General features: G+C 36.7%; 1 protein-coding gene across 1 annotated transcript in view; it reads left to right on the top strand.

Annotated features, from left to right (window-relative positions):
* Window positions 1-27,227, top strand: part of LOC309651390 (uncharacterized protein) — a 797,009-nt gene that overhangs the window by 552,590 nt on the left and 217,192 nt on the right. Inside the window, exon 11 of the mRNA XM_082444127.1 lies at window positions 1,807-26,041. The gene's annotated coding sequence lies outside the window, so the exon portion shown is untranslated. The remainder of the gene's footprint in view (window positions 1-1,806; window positions 26,042-27,227) is intronic.

Here is a 27,227-nt window from a genome sequence, read left to right as displayed (position 1 = left end):
GCTAGACTTGTTCACTTGTGTTAAAGCAATAACTAGTAAAGAAGTTGTCTCACTACTGAGGAAGAATGTTGATAAAGTTATTGAGAGACCCTAGTTTTCTTCAAGATTGTAATGCACAGAATAGACATTACCAGATGTTTTAGTTTCTCCAGATAGACAACTTTGTTGCCAGGAAAGGAGTGCATTTTGAGAAAGAAGTAGCTACACACCATAAGGAATGTATATAATTTATAACTATTATTACATTCTAACTTCACTGCAAATCTATGAAGAGGTTTTGATATTTTACTCACATTTGAAACCTAAGAAAACTGAGTCGCAGGAAATTTAAATAATATATTTGATGGCATGGAGTTAATTTGGACAGTAAAAGGGGAAGAACTTTCCAGAAAGCTAGTTGGCATAATGTAATAAAGCCATTAAATTTTCATAAAGAGATCTCTCAACCTACCTCAAGAATTCAAATCAATGCTATAGAATGATCTTAGAGACATAATTTCCTTATGTTACTTTTCTTTATCAAAATGACATGCTCTTCTACTTTAAGACCAGCTTCAGTATCACTTCTCTAAACTTCTTATTTGCTGACATATAAAAATTATGTAATTCTCTTAAAATTTATGTATATATTGAGTGAACCATTTATGTTCATTGTAGAATAATCAAGAAATTCATATAGCAAAAAAGACAAAATGCACCCATAATGTCAGTACTCCAAAATAACCCTATGGAGTATATTTGTGTAGTATTTTTACACATATACATGTAAATGTTCAGTGTTTTTTGTTTTAGAAATGGGATTATGTAATAGATACCAGTTTATAACATAGTTTTTCCTCCAATATACAAAGAACTACAAATATTTAATGTGTACATTTTGACAAGTTTGGACATATGCAATAACCAGTGATACCATCACCAGGATCAAGGGAATAGACATATCCAACGCCTCTCAAAGTTTCCCCTGTATCTTTTTGGGTTTTTTTTATCTTGTTTTGTTTTCTGTTTTTTTACTATGGTGACTTTTAAAAGAGTAAAATACAGGTATGTTTTCAGCGTGATAAAATTTTTTTTCGTTAATAAATTTGAAATCTGAGTCATCTATATTTTCATACTTACTAGGAAGTTTTATTCCACCTTGAAAATCAGAATGAGACATAAGTGCAATCTTTTGAACTGTGTTATAATCTTATTTTCTTTTAAAAAATTCTCTAAAAATGTTTTCTCACAATTAACTTATTCAAGTTTGCTAATGAAGTTAAACATTGTTTTTATATTTATTAATCATTTGCATTTTACCAGGTTCTGTTTGGCTCCCGCTATTACTCCTAGAAGACTTAGGATGGGTGGAGGGAGAAGAGAGATGGAAAATAAAGTAAGATTTTGAAATGTGATAAGAGGAATAGAGTGGAGAGAACAGGAGGAGGGGCAGCAACTCTAATTGTCAGACCTTCCTTGGCTGACTTCCTTCCCCTCGACTAGATTCCATCACTACCCTCCATTTTAGAGCTTGACTCCTTTTAACTCTAAGTTGGTTTATTTTGACCAGGATCTCATTCCCTAGTAATCCTTCCTCGAGACTCCAGTGGACAACGGGTCATTCTGGACCACGGAGCTTTCTCATTTGATCTGGAATGTTGATGAAATAATAACCATATCTCACTTTTAAGTAAAATATCACTGTGAATACTATATTTAATCATTATTGGTAGCAACTCCTGTAAAATAGAGCATTGTATTTCACTTATATACTGCAATTACAAGCATACCTCATTTTATTGTGCTTCTCTTCATTGTGCTTCACAGATACTGTGTTTTTTGCAAGTTGAAAGTTTGTGGCAAAACTGCATCGAGCAAACCTATTGGTGCCATTTCCCAGCAGCATTATTTTTTAATTAAGGTATGTGCATTGTTTTTTTTAGATATAATACTATTGAATAGACTACAGTATAGTGTAACCATAACTTTTATAAGCACTGGGAACCCAAAAAATTTGTATTACTTGCTTTTTGTATTATGATATTCACTTTCCTGTGGTAGTCTGAAACTGAACCCACAATATCTTTTAGGTATGCCTGTACTACTTCATTACTTGCAAAATATCTTTAATTCTTGGTGATAGACATTCAAAAACTACATTTCATCCACAAATGTTAAGTATTCAGAATTGTCTATGAGTGAGACAATATTTCTGGGCTTCTAAGAATATTCAGATCCCTAGAAAGTGATACACCAGAGTATTAATTCTCTAGGTTCTCCTATAGTGCCCAGAAAATGCAAGTCTACTTTGGAGAAACGTGCTCACCAACTTTCTAAGTATGAACTTGGTTTTCCTAAGAGGGGTGTACTGACTCTGGGACATGTGCATCTCAGTATAAATTAGTGACGTTATATCCTTCCACTTTGTGAAGAAGACATTATTTGCATTTCAGCAGTTAAAGACTACCCTCTAAATGCAAGGCGAAAATCCTATTAATCTAGTGTGCAATTTGTACGTAGTAGTTACACAAATTATTCTGAATGGTTAAGACTGGTTTCCTAAATCAAATTATCTGTGGACTCTCTGCCCATACCCACATTCATTACTATAAATAAATTAAATTTTGTTGTTAAAAATCTTAATTGGGGGTTAGAAGGAAATATTGATGCATTGTTTCCTCTCTGATTATACCTGATGGTTTCTATTTGAAATACAGTTGACCCTTGAACAACAAAGGTGTTAGGGGTGCTGACCCTCAGCACAGTTGAAATCCAGGTATAACTTTATAGTCAGCCCTGGGTATCTGGTTCCTCTGTATCTTTGGTTGCACATCTAAAGATCGTGTAGTACTGTGGCATTTACTGTTAAAAAAAAAAAAAACACGTATAAGTGGACCTGTGTATTTCAAACCTGTGTTGTTCAAGGGTCAGCTCTGTAACATGTTATCTGAAAATTTGTGAGAGGGGAATTCCAATCATAAAACATGCCATTTTTATAATCTAAAGATTTTACCAGAAAAAAAGAAATTTCAATTGATATTTGAATTTTCTGCTGACTTCTTTTCTTAGATGTTTATATTTTACACTTGAAGAATAATCTTCAAAATATTGATTGTTGGAATACAACTATTCAAAGGCATTATATAAAAATGCCTGTTGGTGGAAGCCATGCTTTCAGTCTGTTCTTAACACCCTCCAACTTCAGTAGCTGTCTTCTGGCTACACATTCTGAGACTGAAAAGCTACAGTTATTTCATTTTCTTTTGTGTAATATAGTCTCTCAACCTTCCATTTCCAGTGCCTCTTTGCATATGATATATGTATTTTTCACATCTTTATTGGAGTATAATTCCTTTACAATGGTGTGTTAGTTTCTGCTTTATAACAAAGTGAATCAGCTATACATATTCATATATCCCCATATCCCCTCCCTCTTGCATCTCCTTCACTCCCACCCTCCTTACCTCACCCATGCTGGGTGGTCAAAAAGCACCGAGCTGATCTCCCTGTGCTATGTGGCTGCTTCCCACTAGCTATCTATTTTACATTTGATAGTGTATATATGTCCATGCCGCTCTCTCACTTCGTCCCAGCTTACCCTTCCCCCTCCCTGTGTCCTCAAGTCCATTCTCTACATCTGCATCTTTATTCCTATGCTGCCACTAGGTTCTTCAGCACCTTTTTTTTTTTTTAGATTCCATATATATGTGTTAACATGCAGTATTTCTTATTCTCTTTCTGACTTACTTCACCCTGTATGACAGTCTCTAGGTCCATCCATCTCACTACAAATAACTCAATTTCATTTCTTTTTATGGCTGAGTAATATTCCATTGTATATATGCGCCAGATCTTCTTTATACGTTCATCTGTCGATGGACACTTAGGTTGCTTCCATGTCCTGGCTATTGTAAATAGTGCTGCAATGAACATTGTGGTACATGACTCTTTTTAAATTATGGTTTTCTCAGGGTATATGTCCAGTAGTGGGATTGCTGGGTCATATGGTAGTTCTATTTTTAGTTTTTAAAGGAACCTCCATAGTGTTCTCCATAATGGCTGTATCAATTTACATTCCCACCAACAGTGCAAGAGGGTTCCCTTTTCTCCACACCCTCTCCAGCCTTTTTTGTTTGTAGATTTTTTGATGATGGCCATTCTGACTGGTGTGAGGTGATACCTCACTGTAGTTTTGATTTGCATTTCTCTAATGATTAGTGATGTTGAGCATCCTTTCATGTGTTTGTTGGCAATCTGTATATCTTCTTTGGAGATATGGCTATGTAGCTCTTCTGCCCATTTTTGGATTGGGTTGTTTGTTTTTTGATATTGAGCCGCATGAGCTGCTTGTAAATTTTGGAGATTAATCCTTTGTCAGTTGCTTCATTTGCAGATATTTTCTCCATTCTGAGGGTTGTCTTTTTGTCTGCTTTATGGTTTCCTTTGCTGTGCAAAAGCTTTTAAGTTTCATTAGGTCCCATCTGTTTATTTTTGTTTTTATTTCCATTTCTCTAAGAGGTGCATCAAAAAGCATCTTGCTGTGATTTATGTCATACACTGTTCTGCCTATGTTTTCCTCCAAGAGTTTGATAGTGTCTGGCCTTACATTTAGGTCTTTAATCCATTTTGAATTTATTTTTTTTGTACGGTGTTAGGGAGTGTTCTAATTTCATTCGTTTACATGTAGCTGTCCAGTTTTCCCAGCACCACTTATTGAAGAGGCTCTCTTTTCTCCACTGTATATTCTTGCCTCCTTTATGAAAGATAAGGTGACCATATGTGTATGGGTTTATCTCTGGGCTTTCTATCCTGTTCCATTGACCTATATTTCTATTTTTGTGCCAGTACCATAGTGTCTTGATTACTGTAGCTTTGTAGTATAGTCTGAAGTCCAAGAGCCTGATTCCTCTGGCTCCATTTTTCTTTCTCAAGATTGCTTTGGCTATTCGGGGTCTTTTTTGTTTCCATACAAATTGTGAAATTTTTTTGTTCTAGTTCTGTGAAAAATGCCATTGGTAGTTTGATAGGGATTGCATTGAATCTTTGGTTGCTTTGAGTAGTATAGTCATTTTTACAATATTGATTCTTCCAATCCAAGAACATGGTATATCTCTCCATCTGTTTATATCATATTTAATTTCTTTCATCAGTGTCTTCTAGCTTTCTGCATACAGGACTTTTGTCTCCTTAAGTAGGCTTATTCCTAGGTATTTTATTCTTTTTGTTGCAGTGGTAAATGGGAGTGTTTCCTTGATTTCTCTTTCAGATTTTTCATCATTAGTGTATAGGAATGTGAGAGATTTCTGTGCATTAACTTTGTATCCTGCTACTTTACCAAGTTCATTGATTAGGTCTGTTAGTTTTCTGGTAGCATCTTTAGGATTCTCTGTATAGTATCATGTCATCTGCAAACAGTGACAGCTTTACTTCTTCTTTTCTGATTTGGATTCCTTTTATTTCATTTTCTTCTCTGATTGCTGTGGCTAACACTTCCAAAACTATGTTGAATAATAGTGGTAAGAGTGGGCAACCTTGTCTTGTTCCTGATCTTAGAGGAAATGGTTTCAGTTTTTCACCATTGAGAACGATGTTGGCTGTGGGTTTGTCATATATGGCCTTTATTATGTTGAGTTAAGTTCCCTCTATGTCTACTTTCTGGAGGGTTTTTATCATAAGTGGGTGTTGAATTTTGATGAAAGCTTTTTCAGCATCTATTGAGATGATCATATGGTTTTTCTCCTTCAATTTGTTAATATGGTTTATCACATTGCTTGATTTGCATATATTGAAGAGTCCTTGCATTCCTGGGATAAACCCCACTTGATCATGGTGTATGATCCTTTTAATGTGCTGTTGGATTCTGTTTGATAGGATTTTGTTGAGGATTTTTGTATCTATGTTCATCAGTGATATTGGCCTGTAGTTTTCTTTCTTTGTGACATCTTTGTCTGGTTTTGGTATCGGGAGATTGTGGCATTGTAGAGTGAGTTTGGGAGTGTTCCTCCCTCTGCTATATTTTGGAGGAGTTTGAGAAGGATAGGTGTTAGCTCTTCTTTAAATGTTTGATAGAATTCGCCTGTGAAGCTACCTGGTGCTCGGCTTTTGTTTGTTGGAAAATTTTTAATCACACTTTCAATTTCAGTGCTTGTGATTGGTCTATTTATATTTTCTATTTCTTCCTCATTCAGACATGGAAGGTTTTGCGTTTCTAGAATTTGTCCATTTCTTCCAGGTTGCCCATTTTATTGGCATATAGTTGCTTGTAGTAATCTCTCATGATCCTTTGTATTTCTGCAGTGTCAGTTGTTACTTCTCCTTTTTCATTTCTAATTCTATTGATTTGAGTCTTCTCTCTTTTTTTCTTGATGAATCTGGCTAATGGTTTATCAATTTTGTTTATCTTCTAAAAGAACCAACTTTTAGTTTTATTGATCTTTGCTATTGTTTTCTTCATTTCTTTTTCATTTATTTCTCTTCTAATCTTTATGATTTCTTTCCTTCTGCTAACTTTGGGGTTTTTTTCTTCTTCATTCTCTAATTACTTTATGTGTAAGGTTACGTTGTTTATTTGAGACGTTTCTTGTTTCTTGAGGTAGAATTGTATTGCTATAAGCTTCCCTCTTAGAACTGCTTTTGCTGCATCCCATAGGTTTTGGGTGGTCCTGTTTTTATTATCATTTGTTTCTAGGTATTTTTTGATTTCCTCTTTGATTTCTTCAGTGATCTCTTGGTTATTTAGTAGTGTATTGTTTAGCCTCCATGTGTTTGTATTTTTTACAGATTCTTTTTCCTGTAATTGATATCTAGTCTCATAACGTTGTGGTCAGAAAAGATACTTCGTATGATTTCAATTTTCTTAAATTTAGCAAGGCTTGATTTGTGACCCAAGATATGATCTACCCTGGAGAATGTTCCATGAGCACTTGAGAAGAAAGTGTATTGTGTTGTTTTTGGATTGAATGTCCTATAAATATGAATTAAGTCCATCTTGTTTAATGTATCATTTAAAGCTTGTGTTTCCTTATTTATTTTCATTTTGGATGATCTGTCCATTGGTGAAAGTGGGGTGTTAAAGTCCCCTACTATTATTATGTTCCTGTCTATTTCCCCCTTTTATGGCTGTTAGCATTTGCTTTATGTGTTGAGCTGCTCCTATTTTGGGTGCATAAACATTTACAATAGTTGTATCTTCTTCTTGGGTTGATCCCTTTATCATTATGTAGTGTCCTTCTTTGTCTCTTGTAATAGTCTTTAAGTCTATCTTGTCTGATATGAGAATTGCTACTCCAGCTTTGTTTTGATTTCCATTTGCATGGAATATCTTTTTCCATCCCCTCACTTTCAGTATGTATGTGTCACTACGTCTGTAGTGGGTCTCTTTTACACAGCATATATACGGCTCTTGTTCTTGTATCCATTCACGAGTCTATGTCTTTTGGTTAGAGCATTTAATCCATTTACAATTAAGGTAGTTATCGATTTGTATGTTCATATTACCAGTTTCTTAATTGTTTTGGGTTTGTTATTGTAGTTCTGTTCATTCTCTTGTGTTTCCTACCTAGAGAAGTTCCTTTAGCATTTATTTTAGAGCTGGTTTTGTGGTGCTGAATTCTCTTAGCTTTTGCTTGTCTGAAAAAGATTTAATTTCACCGTCAAATCTGAATGAGATCCTTGCTGGGTAGAGTAATCTTGGTTGTAAGTTTTTCTCTTTCATCACTTTAAATATGTCCTGCCACTCCCTTCTGGCTTGCAGAGTTTCTGCTGAATGATCAGCTGTTAACCTTATGGGGATTCCTTTGTATGTTATTTGTTGTCTTTCCCTTGCTGCTTTTAATATTTCTTCTTTGTATTTCATTTTTGTTAGTTTGATTAGTATGTGTCTTGGCGTGTTTCTCCTTGGATTTATCCTGTATCGGACTCTCTGCGCTTCCTGGACTTGATTATTTCCTTTCCCATATTAGGGAAGTTTTCAACTATAATCTCTTCAAATATTTTCTCACTCCCTTTCTTTTGCTCTTCTTCTTCTGGGACCCCTGTAATTCGAATGTTGGTTTGTTTAATGTTGTCCAACAGGTCTCTGAGACTGTACTCAATTCTCTTCATTCTTTTTTCTTTATTCTGCTCTGCAGTAGCTATTTCCACTATTTTATCTTCCAGGTCACTTATCCCTTCTTCTGCCTCAGTTATTCTGCTATTGATTCCTTCTAGAGAGTTTTTAATTTCATTTATTGTGTTGTTCATCATTGTTTGTTTGCTCTTTAGTTCTTCTAGGTCCTTGTTAAACGTTTCTTGTATTTTCCCCATTCTACTGCCAAGATTTTGGATCATCTTTCCTATCATTACTCTGAATTCTTTTTCAGGTAGACTGCCTATTTCCTCTTCATTTGTTTGGTCTGGTGGGTTTTTACCTTGCTCCTACATCTGCTGTGTGTTTCTCTGTCTTCTCATTTTGCTTAACTTACTGCGTTTGGGGTCTCCTTTTTGCAGGCTGCAGGTTCGTAGTTTCCGTTGTTTTTGGGGTCTCTCCCCAGTGGCTAAGGTTGGTTCAGTGGGTTGTGTAGGCTTCCTGGTGGAGGCGACTAGTGCCTGTGTTCTGGTGGATGGCGCTGGATATTGTTTTTCTGTTGAGCAGGTCTGTGTCCAGTGGTGTCTGTGACCTTATTATGATTTTAGGCAGCCTTTCTGCTACTGGGTCGGGTTGTGTTCCTGTCTTGATAGTGGTTGGCATAGGGTGTCCAGCCCCGTAGCTTGCTGGTCATTGAGTGGAGCTGGGTCTTGGCATTGACATGGAGATCTCTGGGAGATTGTTGCCTTTTGATATTACGTGGAGCTGGGAGGTCTCTGGTGGACCAATATCCTGGACTTGGCTCTCCCACATCAGAGGCACTGGTCTGACACCCTGCCAGAGCACCAAGATCCTGTCATCCACACTGCTCAGAATAAAAGGGAGAATAAAAGAAAGAAAATAAAATAAAATAAAATAAAGTTATTAAAATAAAAATTATTATTAAAAATTTAAAAAATAATAAGTACTAAAAGAAAAGAAAGAAAGAGAGCAACCAAACCAAAAAACAAATCCACCAATGATAAGAAGCACTAAAAACTATACTAAAAAAAAAAAAAAAATACGGGCAGACACAACCCTAGGACAAATGTAAAGGCAAAGCTATAGAGACAAAATTACACAAAAAAACATACAGATACACAGTCAGAAAAAGAGAAAAAGGAAAAATATATATATCGATATATTAAAAAAAAAGAGAGCAACCAAATCAATAATCTACCAATGATAGTAAACTCTAAATACTAAAGTAAGATAACCATAAAACCAGAAAGAAATTAGATGCAGAAAGCAAACCCCAAGTCTACAGTTGCTCCGAAAGTCCACCGCCTCAATTTTGGGATGATTCATTGTCTGGTTTCGTGGTGCTGAATTGAAGGTGATCTCCACGTCTTACTCCTCTGCCATCTTGAAGGTCTTAACCTGTATATGATATTTTTATATGTTTTGGTTAATGAAGTTTTTTTACAAGCTGTATTTTGCATTTTATTTTAATGACCTAAAAAACTCTCAAACTTTGTTTTTAATTTGCTCTCAAAAATATTCAAATTAGAATTTGCATTTACCAGTTCACTGTGTTGGTAATAATCAGCAGAATGAAATGGTTAGTACAAGGAAATACATCTTTTATGGTTGGACAAACCCATCAATAGGAACAAAAAAAGGTTGCCTCTCTCTTTTTTTTAAAATAAGTTTGAGAAAGCATCTGTCTTACTGTAAACAATATACTTCACCAACCATGTAAGAATTTATTTCCATTGTCCTGATTTACTTAGTTGAAAAATGGCCTTACCAGCTTGCAAGTTACTTATTGTTCTTATTAAAGGAAGTTTTTTCTTTATGGAAGGCAATGGCCTACAGTAGATAGTAATTTTATACAATAGAGATTCTAAAACTAGTGCTTTCTTAACTATTTCTTCAGTGTTTAAATATCATCAACATAAAGGGAGTTAAGAGAACTGATGACATAAAAATCCTCTAAATATATGCAGCGTGGAAAAAGACTGAGAATTTGAAATCCCAAATCATGACTCTTTTATCAATGTCAAAGTTGAATCAAAAGTGAAGCTAATTGCATGATGAGAGAAAGAACCTTATTCAGCACATAGCAAAAAGGTAATTTAAGAGAATGTAGTTATGTTACAAGAAGAATGTAGCAGATTTAGCTCAAAAGAATTCCTTTAACCCCCTATTCAAGAGTAGATATTTTACTGACACTAGTTCAAATGTTATAAATTCAACAAACAGGATATTTGTATTTCTCATATGGTTATATATTTTACCAGACAGGCAAAAGTGATTATCAACATGTTAGATCTGTTTCAGTGAATGGGTGGGTTATGAAGTCAGAGAAGATTTGTAGATGATGTGACATTTAACTACATTTGAAGAATAGTCTTTGGAAGGATTGCTTGAAGTATTAAATAACTATTACATTTTAAAGGGCTACTGATAGGAACAAAGAAAGGTACAGTTCAAGGAAGTAGTAAATAAATGTGCTATAGCTGTGGCTCTACTGGTTGCTCTAAGGGCCTAAGCTCAGTCTGTTTGTTTCTGCTTCTTGGGCTGTCATTCCCCTGGGTGTTCAGCTGCTATTGTCACAAGGCAGCACTGCATTCCATGAGGGCAGTGAACTGGTGGCGGCTCTGAAACCCAGTCAGGCACCTGTTGCCAGATCCCCCTACTTTAAAGAGAGGAAATGTGCCTTGATGAGGGTGAAGTTCTTATACTCAGATATGGTTCTCTAATCCATGGTTTTCCTGACATCGACTGAGCACTGGATGGTTACTTCTTCTTATGACTCTCTTCAGAACACAGATAAGTAAGGGAAGAATCTATCTTCTAAAATCAAGGTAGTTGAATAAACATAATAAGTGTATCGTGGTAGGATAACACAGATAAATGGGCACAGAATTGGTAAAATTATATTACATATTTAGAAAATGTTAAGTAGCTTATTATGGGTAAAATACAAATTTTATTGGCACCATGATATATCTGAATGTGAAAAACTTACACATTCTAAATTGAGAAGGCCATTTTGTACAATTCAAAATTGTTAGAATATTCTTAAAGGCAAAAAAATGAGATCCATAAAACTTAAAGTTTCAAAGTGTGTGTGTGTGTGTGTGTGTGTGTGTGTGTGTGTGTGTGTTTCAGGCTGAGAAAGAGATGCATAAACAGGACCACATACATCCATAAGTAGGGTACCTTAGCTAGAAGGCTGGCAAACTTTATATATTCCATGATGGAAAAAAGGGAATTCAGTACCCAGCAACTAGTAATTCTGCTAGATACTATATATGTGACTTCATTATGCCTTACAGCACCCTATATTACCACAGTTTTTAAAGAATGGTCATTTATTTTCAAGATGAGGAAGCAGAAAATGAACGATTGACATTAGCTTGTTTAGTTCAGTCAGTGTCAGAGCTGAAATTAGAATCTAGGTGTGTTCAATTAAATAGCCCGTGTGATATCCAATAAACCAAGTTGGCACAGTTTCCTGATTCAGGTCCATGGACACTCTGTTAAGTTTATGAATTGTAATAATGGGAAAAAGATATTTGGATGTTTGTAACTATAGTCTCTGCATTAAGTATTTAGTAAGAGTTGTAAGAATTAGGTGTTGAGAAGTAGAGAGGAAAAAATCTACTGAAATACATGCTACTAAGAGTGAAGATTAGCTCCCAGATTGAGTTCCCTAAAATAAATGAGCATAAACACTTGAAATAAATCTTGGATGACTTTTGAATTATTTATTTTATCTAAATACATTGTAAGGTGTTTGCAAACAGATTCTTTCCCTGCTCTCACTTGGCCCATCCCATCCTAACTCCTCAAGGTTTCACAATAAACTTCATCCAGTAGCAAACAAAAAACAAACAAAACAAAACAAAAAAACAGTTTTTATTATAGTACCTAACTTCTGATGGGAAGGTAAACATTAAATGTTGTTTTATTGATGAATTGAAATGGTCAAATACACAAAAAAGCTCTGTACGATATCCAGAGAAAAACAGCAGGCAACTTATTGGGAAAAATCCAGTTTGAATGACAGTAAACTTCTTATCAGAAATCATGGAAGTCAGAAAGAAGTAGTACAATATTTTTCAAGTGCTGAAAGAAAAATTAACGTAAATTCAGAAACTTAAAGTCAGTCAAAATATTAATTAAGTGTGACAGGTCACTGAAGACATTCTCAGATAAAGAAAAACGAAGACAGTTTGTCACAGGCATACCTAGTCTAAAGAATGGCTAAAGGAAATTCTCTAAACAGAAAAGAAATAATTTAAAAAACAAACTTTGATACTTCAAAAAGAAAGACAGAACACAGTAAGCAAAAATATGGGAATATACGTTTGGCTTTTATTCTCCACTTGAGCATTTAAATTCTGTTTGACAATTGAAGTGAAAATAGTGAAAATGTCTGATATGTTTTTAAATGTATACAGAGGAAAGTTTTAAAGCAATTATATTATAAATGAAAGAAAGTAAAGAAATTTAAGAGGACGAAAAATGTCTCTATTTCATTCAAACTAGTGAAATGAGGACACCAGTGTACTGGGATAAGTTATGTGGATATAATACACTGCTTAGAGCAAACAATTAAAAAGCTTTGCAAAGAATTACAATCAAACACCCTACAGATAAATGAAAATAAGATTTTTAAATGTTCGAGTAACACAAAGAGGCAAGAAAAAGAAAGAAATGAAAGAGAAGAACAAGAGAAAAATTAAAATGTCAGACTTAAGCTCTAACAAATCAATAATTACATAATTTCTAAGTCAGTGGTTAGCAGAGTGGATTAGTAAACATGCTTCCACTATACTCTGTGTACAAGAAATTCACTTCAAGTATAATGATATAGAAATGTAGAAGGATGGAAAAAAGATACATCATAAAAATTTTAATAAAAGAACAACAGGCATGGCTATGTTAATATTAAAAAAGCTACAATTTAATAAATATTACATAGACTTCCCAGCAAAGGAATTTACCAGAGTAAGCAAGGGTCATTTTATTATGATAAGGGTTGATACAATAAAAAGACATATTTCTTTAAAATATTTATAGGAACATTTTCATATCCAAAGATACTAAAGTTTAAAGAGCTATGTAACATGAAGACAAACATTTTCAACCCCTATCCGCAAAAAGGATTAACTTTTGATAATAAAAAACCATTACAGATTGGGAGGGGGGACCTTCAAGATGACGGAGGAATAGGACGTGGAGGTCACCTTCCTCCCCACAAATACATCAGAAATACATCTACATGTGGAACAACTCCTACAGAACACCTACTAAACACTGGCAGAAGACCTCAGACTTCCCAAAAGGCAAGAAACTCCCCACATACCTGGGTAGGGCAAAAGAAAAAAGAAAAAACAGACAAAAGAATAGGTACTGTATCTGCCCCTCTGAGAGGGAGCTGTGAAGGAGGAAAGCTTTCCACACACTAGGAAGCCCCTTCACTGGTGGAGACAGGGGATGGTAGAGGGGAAGCTTCGGAGCCATGGAGGAGAACGCAGCAACAGGTGTGCAGAGGGCAAAGCGGAGAGATTCCCACATGGAGGATCGGTGCCAACCAGCACTCACCAGCCCGAGAGGCTTGTCTGCTCACCCGCCGGGGCGGGCGGGGGGCTGGGAGCTGAGGCTCGGGCTTTGGAGGTCAGATCCCAGGGAGAGGACTGTGGTTGGTGGCGTGAACACAGCCTGAAGGGGCTAGTGCGCCACAGCTAGCCGGGAGGGAGTCAGGGAAAAAGTCTGGAGCTGCCGAACAGGCAAGAGACCATTGTTTCACGGTGCATGAGGAGAGGGGATTCAGAACACTGCCTAAATGAGCTCCAGAGATGGGCGCGAGCCGCAGCTATCAGCGTGGACCCCAGAGACGGGCATGAAACGCTAAGGCTGCTGCTGCCGCCACCAAGAAGCCTGTGTGCGAGCACAGGTCACTCTCCACACCGCCCCTCCCGGGAGCCTGTGCAGCCCGCCACTGCCAGGGTCCAGTGACCCAGGGACAACTTCCCCGGGAGAACGCACGGCGCGCCTCAGGCTGGTGCAACGTCACGCCGGCCTCTGCCACCGCAGGCTCGCCCCGCATCCATACCCCTCCCTCCCCGCGGCCTGAGTGAGCCAGAGCCCCCGAATCAACTGCTGCTTTAACCCCGTCCTGTTGGAGCGAAGAACAGAGGCCCTCAGGCGACCTACACGCAGAGGCGGGGCCAAATCCAAAGCTGGACCCCAGGAGCTGTGCGAACAAAGAAGAGAAACGGAAATCTCTCCCAGCAGCCTCAGGGGCAGCGGATTAAAACTCCACAAACAACTTGATGTACCTGCATCTGTGGAATACCTGAATAGACAACGAATCATCCCAAATTGAGGAGGGGTACTTTGGGAACAACTGTAGACTTGGGGTTTGCTTTCTGCATCTAATTAGTTTCTGGTTTTATGTTTATCTTAGTTTAGTATTTAGAGCTTATTATCATTGGTAGATTTGTTTATTGATTTGGTTGCTCTCTTCCTTTTTTTACATACATATATTTTTTATTTTCCTTTTTCTCTTTTTGTGAATGTGTATGTGTATGCTGTTTGTGTGTTTTTTTCTGTATAGCTTTGCTTTTAACATTTGTCCTAGAGTTCTGTCTGTATTTTTTTTTCTTCAAGTATAGTTTTTAGTGCTTCTTATCATTGGTGGATTTTTTTTTGGTTTGGTTGTTCTCCTCTTTCTTTCTTTCTGACTTTTTGAAAGTTACGTTTTCATTTTTAAAAATTAAAAAAATTTTTTCATTTTAATTACTTTATTTTATTTTACTATTTTCATTCTTTCTTTTTTTTTTCTCCCTTTTCTTCTGAGCCGTGTGGCTAACAGGGTCTTGGTGCTCTTTCCGGAAGTCAGGCCTGAGCCTCTGAGGTGGGAGAGCCGAGTTCAGGACATTGGTCCATCAGAGACCTCCCAGCTGCACGTAACTTCAAATGGCAAAAGCTCTCCCACAGATCTCCATCTCAATGCTAAGACACAGCTACATTCAATGACCAGCAAACTACAGTACTGGACAACCCATGCCAAACCACTAGCAAGACAGGAACACACACCCACCCATTAGCAGAGAGGCTGCCTAAAATAATAAAAAGTTCACAGACACCACTGAACGCAGTCATGCCCACCAGAACAAAGGCACCAGTCCCCTCCACCAGGAAGCCTACACAACCCACTAAACCAACCTTAGCCACTGGGGGCAGACCCCCAAAACAATGGAAACTATGAACCTGCAGCCTGCGAAAAGGAGACCCCAAATGCAGTAACTTAAGCAAAATGAGAAGACAGAGAAACACACAGCAGATGAAGGAGCAAGGTAAAAACCCACCAGTGCAAACAAATGAAGAGGAAATAGGCAGTCTACCTGAAAAAGAATTCAGAGTAATGATAGTAAAGATGATCCAAAATCGTGAAAAAAGAATGGAGAAAATACAAGAAACGTTTAACAAGGACCTAGAAGAACTAAAGAGCAAACAAACGAACAACACAATAAATGAAATTAAAAGTTTTCTAGAAGGAATCAATAGCAGAAAAACTGAGGCAGAAGAATGGATAAGGACCTGGAAGACCAAATAGTGGAAATAACTACTGCAGAGCAGAATAAAGAAGAAAGAATGAAGAGAATTGAGGATAGTCTCAGAGACCTCTGGGACAACATTAAACGCACCAACATTCAAAGTATAGGGGTCCCAGAAGAAGAAGAGCAAAAGAAAGGGAGTGAGAAAATATTTGAAGAGATAATAGTTGAAAAATTCCCTAATATGGGAAACGAAATCAAGTCCAGGAAGCACAGAGAGTCCCATACAGGATAAATCCAAGGAGAAACACGCCAAGACACATATTAATCAAAATATCAAAAATTAAATACAAAGAAAAAATATTAAAAGCAGCAAGGGAAAAGCAAGAAATAACATATGAGGAATCCCCATAAGGTTAACAGCTGATCATTCAGCAGTAACTCTGCAAGCCAAAAGGGAATGGCGGGACATATTTAAAGTGAGGAAAGGGTAAAACCTACAATTAAGATTACTCTACCCAGCAAGGATCTCATTCAGGTTCGATGGAGAAATTAAAACCTTTATAGACAAGCAAAAGCTAAGAGAATTCAGCACCACCAAATCAGCTTTACAACAAATGCTAAAGGAACTTCTCTAGGCAGGAAACACAAGAGAAGGAAAAGTCCTACAATAACAAACCCAAAACAATTAAGAAACTGGTAATAGGAACAGACATATCAATAACTACCTTAAATGTGAATGGATTAAATGCTCCAAACAAAAGACATAGCCTGGCTGATGGATGCAAAAATAAGACCCGTATATATGCTGTCTACAAGAGACCCACTTCAGACCTAGGGACACATACAGACTGAAAGTGAGGGGATGGAAATAGATATTCCACACACATGGAAATCAAAAGAAATCTGGAGTAGCAATTCTCATATCAGACAAGACAGACTTTAAAATAAAGACTATTACAAGAGACAAAAAAGGACACCACATAATGATCCAGGGATCAACTCAGAAGAAGATATAACAAATGTAAATCTTTATGCACCCAACATAGGAGCACATCAATACATAAAGCAAATGCTAACAGCCATAAAAGGGAAAATCGACAGTAACACAATCATAGTAGGGGACTTTAACACCCCACTTTCACCAATGGACCCATCATCCAAAATGAAAATAGATAAGGAAACACAGCTTTAAATGACACATTAGACATGATGGACTTAATTGATATTTATAAGACAGTCCATCCAAAAGCAACAGAATACACTTTCTTTTCAAGTGCTCATGGAACATTCTCCAGGATAGATCATATCTTGGGTCACAAATCAAGCCTTGGTAAATTTTAGAAAATTGAAATCATATCAAGTATCTTTTCTGACCACAATGGTATGAGACTAGATATCAATTACAGGAAAAAAAATCTGTAAAAAATAGAAACACATGGAGGCTAACCAAACACTACTAAATAACGAAGAGATCACTGAAGAAATCAAAGAGGAAATCAAAAGATACCCAGAAACAAATGACAATGAAAAGAGGATGACCCAAAATCTATGGGATACAGCAAAAGCAGTTCTAAGAGGGAAGTTTATAGCAATACAATCCTACCTCAAGAAACATCTCAAATAAACAACGTAACCTTACTCCTAAAGCAATTAGAGAAAGTAGAACAAAAATACCCCAAAGTTAGCAGAAGGAAAGAAATCATAAAGATCAGATCAGAAATAAATGAAAAAGAAATGAAGGAAATGATAGCAAAGATCAATAAAACTAAAAGCTGGTTCTTTGAGAAGATAAATAAAATTAATAAACTATTAGCCAGACTCATCAAGAAAAAAAGAGAGAAGACTCAAATCAATAGAATTAGAAATGAATAAGGAGAAGTAACAACTGTCACTTCAGAAATCCAAAGACCATGAGAGATTACTACAAGCAACTGTATGCCAATAAAATGGACAACCTGGAAGAAATGGACAAATTCTTACAAAAGCACAAGCTTCCATTACTGAACCAGGAAGAAACAGAAAATATAAACACCAATCACAAGCACTGAAATTGAAAGTGTGATTAAAAATCTTCCAACAAACAAAAGCCCAGGACCAGATGGCTTCACAGGCGAATTCTATCAAACATTTAGAAGAGAGCTAACACCTATCCTTCTCAAACTCTTCCAAAATATAGCAGAGGGAGGAACACTCCCAAACTCATTCTTCGAGGCCAACATCACCCTGATACCAAAACCAGAGAAAGATATCACGAAAAAAGAAAACTACAGGCCTATATCACTGATGAACATAGATACAAAAATCCTCAACAAAATCCTAGCAAACAGAATCCAACAGCACGTTAAAAGGATCAGACACCATGATCAAGTGGGGTTTACCCCAGGAATGCAAGGATTCTTCAATATATGCAAATCAGTCACTGTGATACACCATATTAACAAATTGAAGGAGAAAAACCATATGATCATCTCAATAGATGCAGAAGAAGCTTTCATCAAAATTCAACACCCATTTATGATAAAAACCCTCCAGAAAGTAGGCATAGAGGAAACTTACCTCAACCTAATAAAGGCCATATATGGCAAACCCACAGCCAACATCATTCTCAGAGGTGAAAAACTGAAACCATTTCCTCTAAGATCAGGAACAAGACTAGGTTGTCTACCCTCACCACTATTATTCAACATAGTTTTGGAAGTTTTAGCCACAGCAGTCAGAGAAGAAAAAGAAATAAAAGGAATCCAAATCAGAAGAGAAGAATTAAAGCTGTCACTTTGCAGATGACATGTTACTATACATAGAGAATCCTAAAGATGCTACCAGAAAACTGCTAGAGCTAATCAATGAATTTGGTAAAGTAGCAGGATGCATAATTAATGCACAGAAATCTCTTGCATTCCTATACACTAATGATGAATAATCTGAAAGAGAAATTATGGAAACACTCCCATTTACCATTGCAAAAAAAGAATGAAATACCTGGGAATAAGCCTACCTAAGGAGACAAAAGACCTGTATGCAGAAAACTAGAAGACACTGATGAAGGAAATTAAAGGTGTTTCAAACAGATGGAGAAATATACCATGTTCTTGGATTGGAAGAATCAACATTGTGAAAATGACTATACTACCCAAAGCAACCAAAGATTCAGTGCAATCCCTATCAAACTGCCAATGGCATTTTTCACAGGACTAAAACAAAAAATTTCACAATTTGTATGGAAACACAAAAGACCCCGAAGAGCCAAAGCAATCTCGAGAAAGAAAAATGGAGCAGGAGGAATCAGTCTCTTGGACTTCAGACTATACTACAAAGCTACAGTAATCAAGACACTATGATACTGGCACAAAAACAGTAATATAGATCAATGGATCAGGATAGAAAGCCCAGAGATAAACCCACGCACATATGGTCACTTTATCTTTGATACAGGAGGCAAGAATATACAATGGAGAAAAGACAGCGTCTTCAATAAGTGGTGCTGGGAAAACTGGACAGCTGCATGTAAAAGAATGAAATTAGAACACTCCCTAACACTGTACAAAAAAAGTAAAGTCAAAATGGATTAAAGACCTAAATGTAAGGCCAGACACTATCAAACTCTTGGAGGAAAACATAGGCAGAACAGTGTATGACATAAATCACAGCAAGATCCTTTTTGACCCACCTCCCATAGAAATGGAAATAAAAACAGAAATAAACAGATGGGACCTAATGAAACTTAAAAGCTTTTCCACAGCAAAGGAAACCATAAAGCAGACAAAAAGACAACCCTCAGAATGGAGAAAATATTTGCAAATGAAGCAACTGAAAAAGGATTAATCTCCAAAATATACAAGTAGCACATGCAGCTCAATATCAAAAAAACAAACAACCCAATCCAAAAATGGGCAGAAGATCTAAATAGACATTTCCCCAGAGAAGATATACAGATTGCCAACAAACACACAAAAGGATGTTCAACATCCCTAATCATTAGAGAAATGCAAATCAAAACTACGATGAGGTATCACCTCACACCAGTCAGAATAGCCATCATCAAAAAATCTACAAACAATAAATGCTGGAGAGGGTGTGGAGAAAATGGAACCCTCTTGCACTGTTGGTGGGAATGTAAACTGATACAGCCACTATGGAGAACAGTATGAAGGTTTCTTAAATAATTAAAAATAGAACTACCATACAACCCAGCAATTCCACTACTGAGCATATACCCTGAGAAAACCATAATTCAAAAAGAGTCATGCACCACAATGTTCGATGCAGCTCTATTTACAATAGCCTGGACATGGAAGCAACCTAAGTGTCCATCGACAGATGAATGGATAAAGATGTGGCACATACATACAATGGAATATTACTCAGCCATAAAAAGAAACGAAATTGAGTTATTTGTAGTGAGATGGATGGACCTAGAGACTGTCATATAGAGTGAAGTAACTCAGAAAGAGAAAAACAAATACCGCATGCTAATGCATATATATGGAATCTAAAAAAAAAAAAAAAAAAGGTTCTGAAGAACCTAGGTGCAGGACAGGAATAAAGACCCAGAAGTAGAGAATGGACTTGAGGACACGGGGAGGGGAAAGGGTAAGCTGGGATGAAGTGAGAGAGTGGCATGAACATATATACACTACCAAATGTAAAATAGATAGCTAGTGGGAAGCAGCCGCATAGCACAGGGAGATCAGCTCGGTGCTTTGTGACCACCTAGAGGGGTGGGATAGGGAGGGTGGGTGGGAGACGCAAGAGGGAGGGGATATGGGGATATATGTCCACGTATAGCTGATTCACTTTGTTATACAGCAAAAACTAACACACCATTGTAAAGCAATTATACTCCAATAAAGGTGTTTAAAAAAAAAAGCCATTACCAATTGGTGAGAGAAAAACTGAAACCGTGAATAGATACATGGGCGTAGGTTACAAGCAGATAATTTTCTCTAGATCATTATCTAATGACCAGTATAAATACTGAAAAATATTCAACCTCACAAAAGTAATTAAATAAATGCAAATTAGGAGAAAATGTAATTTGTTAAGCTAATGAAATAAAGGAAGATTAGAAAGTTGATTTGAAAATCCACCGGCAAGTTGCAGAAACATCTTTATTTTTGTCATTTATCTGATGAAATCGACATACAAATGCTTGTGAAAAATTTTAACAACCTCATTTTTAAAATGAATTTGACAACCTTTATAAAAAGCCCACAAATACCTATACCTTTTAACATAGTATGTGTTCTTCCAGGAATCTTTATGAGATAACCTGTGACAGAGATTTACATGTAAACATATTAATCGCAGCGCTATTTGTAATAATAATAAAAGCTAATATATACTGAGTGTTTAATATGGGCAAGATCCTATTATAAAACCTTTAAAACCTTTATATATTTGTGGTAAAGACAGTTAGTGTTCATCAAATATTTCAGGGGTTTCTCCATGTTTTCCAGCCTTTACACCACTTCAGTTGAGCCCAAGTGGCTGTTCTGGTCAATAGACTGCCCGGACCTGAAGTGTGTTGCTTCTGGGCTGAGGCAGTTACAAGCCAGTGTACTTTGTCCACCCTTCTCATCCTCTGCTAAGAGGACATTCGAAGCCCTGTGAACATACGCTTGTGATGACAAAGAAGCATTACAAGAGGAAGATAGTCTTGTTTCTTAAGTTAACAAGTAGAAGAGATTTCCAGTAATGCATGTCAGACTTGATGTGAGCAAGAAATATGTTTTCCTGCCAAGTCACTGGGATTTCGGTTGGTATGTTATTCCAGCATAACCTTGACTGACTAATAAAGTACATTAACACACACAATCCATTGGAAATCCCTAACAGGTAGGAACAATCATTTCTTCATGTTACATTTGAGGAAATGAAGATATAGTGTGGTTAAGAAAAAAATTATCACTGTGAAACATGCTGTGAGTGCTGCGTGGTCTGGTCTTGCTGTTTATTATGAGGGCTGATTCTTGCTCATGGGAGTTCATTCCAGCCTGTGGTTTGTAATTTTATAATGTGTAGCTTAAAATTTGCATAATATACAGCTATTGTTATAGTTTTTATCTGTGAGAATCGCTCCGCTCCTGTTCTGTGGAGAAACTGTATCCAAGGATTGGCTTTAAAAGCAATCTTCCTATCTATTATAATAACTATTGTTACTGAAATCAGTTAAAGTAAAGCTCCAGGTCTTGTAAAAAAAATATATACTAATGTAAATTGAAATTCCTCTTACTACAGAGGAAAAGAAGTGTGATATGTAGTAAACATTGTTTTAAATGCATAGCTGAGCTTACAAGAAAGGAACATCATCAAATACTAGAAATAAAGAAGAAACCCTTAATAAACAAACTGAGGCCATAAGCAGGTGTGGTCACTGCCGTGTAGATGTGATGGGTCACCAGGGGTCTTTGGGGTTGGTGCCCACACAGGAGGAGTGGTGAGGACCTGAGTCTCCACGTGACAGGGTGTGAACTGAGAGATACCTCCAGAGCCAGAATCTTAAAGGAGTAAATCTCACTGGACCAGGGGAAAAAAATCAGCTTTTGGCACAGGAAGAATAAATGTCTTTCTCTGCCTAAAATCTGACCAACCAAAAAGTTTCTCATAAATATATGAAAGCTTAAACTTGCACTTCATATGGAAATTAGAAATTTATACCATATTTGTGTGCTGAAATATCTCAAGGTGCAAAAGTTACCCAAATTAAAACAAGTTGATGGAGCTTCTGCAGCTACAAAGAAACAAAGGCAAATGGCTTGGGTGGGATACTCTCACCAAGCAGGAGAGGAGGGATTCTCATGGGGAAAAACTATAACAATTACTGTGCATTAGCTCAATATCAAAAAAACAACCCAATCCAAAAATGGGCAGAAGACCTAAACAGACATTTCTCCAAAGAAGATATACAGATTGCCAACAAACACATGAAAGGATGCTCAACATCACTAATCATTAGAGAAATGCAAATCAAAACTGCAATGAGGTATCACCTCACACCAGTCAGAATGGCCATCATCAAAAAGTCTACAAACAGTAAATGCTGGAGAGGGTGTGGAGACAAGGGAACCCTCTTGCCCTGTTGGTGGGAATGTAAATTGATACAGCCACTATGGAGAACAGTATGGAGGTTCCTTAAAACACTAAAGATAGAACTACCATATGACCCAGCAATCCCACTACTGGGCATATACCCTGAGAAAACCATAATTCAAAAAGAGTCATGTACCACAATGTTCATCGCAGCTCTATTTACAATAGCCAGGACATGGAAGCAACCTAAGTGTCCATCGACAGATGAACGTATGAAGAAGATCTGGCACATATATACAATGGAATATTACTCAGCCATAAAAGGAAATGAAATTGAGTTATTTGTAGTGAGGTGGATGGACCTAGAGTCCCTCATACAGAGTGAAGTAAGTCAGAAAGAGAAAAAGAAATACCGTATGCTAACACATACATATGGAATCTAAAAAAAAAAAAAAGGTTCTGAAGAACCTAGGGGCAGGACAGGAATAAAGACACAGACGTAGGGAATGGACTTGAGGATATGGGGAGGGGTAGTGTATACTGGGATGAAGTGAAAGAGTAGCATTGACATATATACACTACCAAATGTAAAATAGATAGCTAATGGGAAGCAGCTGCATAGCACAGGGAGATCAGCTTGGTGCTTTGTGACCACCTAGAGGGGTGGGATAGGGAGGGTGGGTGGGAGACGCAAGAGGAAGGGGATATGGGGATATATGTATACATATAGCTGATTCACTTTGTTATATAGCAGAAACTAACACACCATTGTAAAGCAATTGTACTCCAATAAAGATGTTAAAGAAATAGATTGACATATATACACTAATATGTATAAAATGGATAACTAATAAGAACCTGCTGTATAAAAAAAAATTTTTTAAAGATGTTAAAAAAATAATAAAATTATAAACTTTAAAAAATAATAATTAGTGTGCATTATGCAGATTTCAGGCTACACATAAAAAAATTACAAATCATATGCAAGAATGAATTTCCACAAGCAAGAATCATCAGGCGTTATAAGCAGCACAATTAGATCATTATAAGCAGCACAATTAGACCAAGAATCATCAGGCATTATAAGCAGCACAATTATGATCATAGTATCGTTTACATTTTTGTGAAATTTAAGGTCAAGACACTAGGCAAAAAGAACAGGCAGCTTTGAAAAATGGAATAAGTTTCACAAATAGAATAAAATAGCCACCGAAGCAGAAAGAAAAATAAATTAGCTAAGTAGCCGATGAGACACATTTAATGAGCGAATTAGTGAATTCGGAATTTGTAGACAGAGAGAGGAAATAGCTAAGAATGTTGCATAATGATTGAGATGTGTAAGAAAAGAAGATAATTCAATACAGTAGTCTCCCCTTGTCCATAGTATCCCTTGTCTACAGTTTCACTTTCTGCAGTTTCAGATATCTGTGGTCAATTGCAGTCTGAAAATGTTAAATGGAAAATTATGAAAATAAGCAATTCGTAAGCTGTACCCTTTTTGCATAGCATAATGAAATTTTGTGCATTCCACTCAGTCCTGCCAGGGATGTGAATTATCCCTTTGCCCAGCATATCATGTCCATTAGTCACTTAGTAGCCACTGGGTTATCCGATTTCCTGTCAATATCACAGTGCTCGTGTTCAAGTGACCCTTGTTTTACTTAATAGTGGCCCCAAAGCACAAGAGGAGTGATGCTGGCCATTTGGATCTGCCAAAGAGAAGCCATGAAGTGCTTCCTTTACGTGAAAAGGTGAAAGTTCTCGACTTAATGAGGAAAGAAAAGAACTCGTATGCTGAGGTTGCTGAGATCTACAGTAAGGATGTATCTTTTATCCATGAAATTGTGAAGAAGGATAAAGAAATTTGTGCTGGTTTTGCTGTTGTTTGTTGCACCACAGTGTTGTGTGATAAGTGCTTAGTTAAGATGGAAAAGGCATTAAATTTGTACAATAAGGTATTTTGAGAAAGAGAGACCACGTTCACGAAACTTTTATTTCAGTATATTGTTATAATTGCTCTATTTTATTATTATTGTTAATCTATTACTGTGCCTAATTTATGAACTTTATCATAGGTATGTATGTATAGGAAAAACATTACATATATATACACACACACACATATATATATAATACATACATACATATATATCCACAGCTTCAGGCATTCATGGTTTGGTATATCCATGGCTTCCAGCATCCACTGGGAGTCTTGGAAAGTATCCCCCGTGGATAAGAGGGAACTACTGTACGTCTTACTGGATTTCCAGACATATAGACAAAAGAGCTGGACAAAAATATCTCATGTAGTGGCTGATTTTTGTCTGGTATGTTGAAATAAATAATTTCTCAGATTCAAATTAGCTCAATGTATCCTTAGCAAAAAAAAAAAAAAGGAAGAAGTATAAGCATCTAGGCAAAAACATAACAGCATTGTAAAATAACACAGAAAAAATAAGTTTATGAGTAGTATAATTGCACTGACAGCAGACTTCTTCCTTAATAAGGCATGCTGAGGAAATTCTGAGGCAAAACATCACTTAACATAGAATTCTATAAACCCATATAAACTAAAATTCAAGTGAAAGGATTAAAAAAAGGAAAAAGAAAAGACTTAAAGAATTTGCTATTAACAGAGCCTCATCAAAGAACTATTAATTAAAATATATTTTAGAAACAGGGAAACTGAACCCAGAAAAAAAAGATTGAATTCAAGAAGCAATTGTGAGTAAAAAAAGTGATACATTTGTGGGCAGATCTAACAAGAAAAGGCTATATAAACACCACCTCTATATTAATAGTGACTCATTTAGGGGGGCATAAAAACAAGATGATTAAAAAGTACTATAGAAGAGTAACATGCCAGAAATGGGGACAGGGTAATAGATGTCAGAGCCTACACAAGCCTTTGCAGTATCTTAAGGAGGATAGAGATAGTATCAGCAGTGAATTTTGTTATTAAGCCAGTTATCTTTTAAGGACAGGATATTGAATGGGACAGTACAGTGCGGAGACTGCCCTTGAGGCATTTGTCACGGCTAGCAGCCGCGTTCCCTGGGGGTAAATGCAGTGGGCTTACTCATGGCTTCCCCACAGGAAGGTGCCGAGGCAGGAGCTGTTTCACACACACCCCCTCCGCCAACACAGGAAGAGCTCTTGCTTGCACATGATGTCAGAGAGAGCACTGCTTATGGCAGAGGAAAGGTCCTGCAACCTACCCATAAAACTGCCGTGATAGAGGCACTTCCAGTCAAAGAAGAAGTGCAGATCCTCTGGATAAGTCCTTACCTCTCATGCCATCTTTGTGTGCCTTGATTTGAAGGAGTCAGGAGACAGAGGAGAAGGAGGAAGTCAAGAAAGGGACGCTGAATATATTAAATCTCCCTCCCATCACAGGCGTCTGGGGCAGGTGAGTGGAGAATGATTGGGTTTGATGTGGGATCCAAGTTTTAATTTAGAGCGGCTGAAATTGTAACACGAGTAGATGCAAATAATCAATAAACAATCTATAATAGAAATAGAAGAGTTTCATTTGAGCCAAACTGAGGACTAGGAGACACCGATTCAAGAAACACTTTGTGTCCTGCAGGACTACAAAATAGGGAAAGCTTCCATAGGCAAAAACAGCAAAGGTACAAAAATCATTTGTCAAACAAAAATCAGGATTGGGACTGGCAAGAAGTAAGGGTGTTTGTTAAGCAAGAATTGGTTGGGGTCTGAAATGGTTGCATAGTTACAAGGGGAGACCTTGTGACCATAGGGTTGCAGCTGGCACCTGCTAGTAGATATTGTTTTGAAAATGGCTGAGGGTATCCTTTAGTTTGATACAGTTCAGAAAATTCAAGTTCCCAGGGATGCGGGAATGTGTCTGAAACCACCTCCGCAATGGCCACCGGGCTCCATTTTGAATCCCTGAATCACAGTTACTCCATTTGATTTTTAAATGTATTCTTTTCTTTAATGGTTAAAGCTGTTGAACAGTGTGTCATAAACAGGCCAGGAGACAGGGCATTCTCATTAACATGAAGTTCAAGCCAGAATGACTTCTGTATACCTCAATATGTGAAAATTTCTTCTATCACACTTGAAAGTGAATAGTAACTCTCTAAAAGACAGAACTGAAATTAATAAAAAATTGTGGGTTCTGCCCAAGATGACATCTAAATTGAAGAAGGGCATTGCTACATGGCGTGTTAGAAGCATCAGTGGGAGAAACGTTCATTCATGTGTACAAGGAGACATGTTCAGGGGTCTGGATTCTCCATGAAATTGAATACTTTGAGTTAAAAGTGTATGCAAATTAAAGAATAATGTTTCATATTGTAAATATAAAAAATAACATTTAGGAAATTAAGCAAGTTGCCAAAGGATGCATGCAGAATGATATCATTAATATAAAAGCCTAAACACAAAAAAGTATAATAAGCATTTTGTGTTTATATACATTTTTGTGTTATATATATTTTGTATAAATATATGTGTAAAGCCTTAAGTAATTCTTGGTTATGTGGACAAATATATTACTATGTCTAACGTAGAATCAATTCCAAACTTTAACTATTTATACTATTTTTTCAGCATTTTGTTAATATTCA

This window comes from Balaenoptera physalus (assembly GCF_965194825.1).
Source record: "Balaenoptera physalus genome assembly, chromosome: 21".
NCBI classification, from domain to species: domain Eukaryota; kingdom Metazoa; phylum Chordata; class Mammalia; order Artiodactyla; family Balaenopteridae; genus Balaenoptera; species Balaenoptera physalus.
The sequence above is the reverse complement of the archived record's forward strand: the minus strand, read 5'-3'. Positions and strand labels throughout refer to the sequence as shown.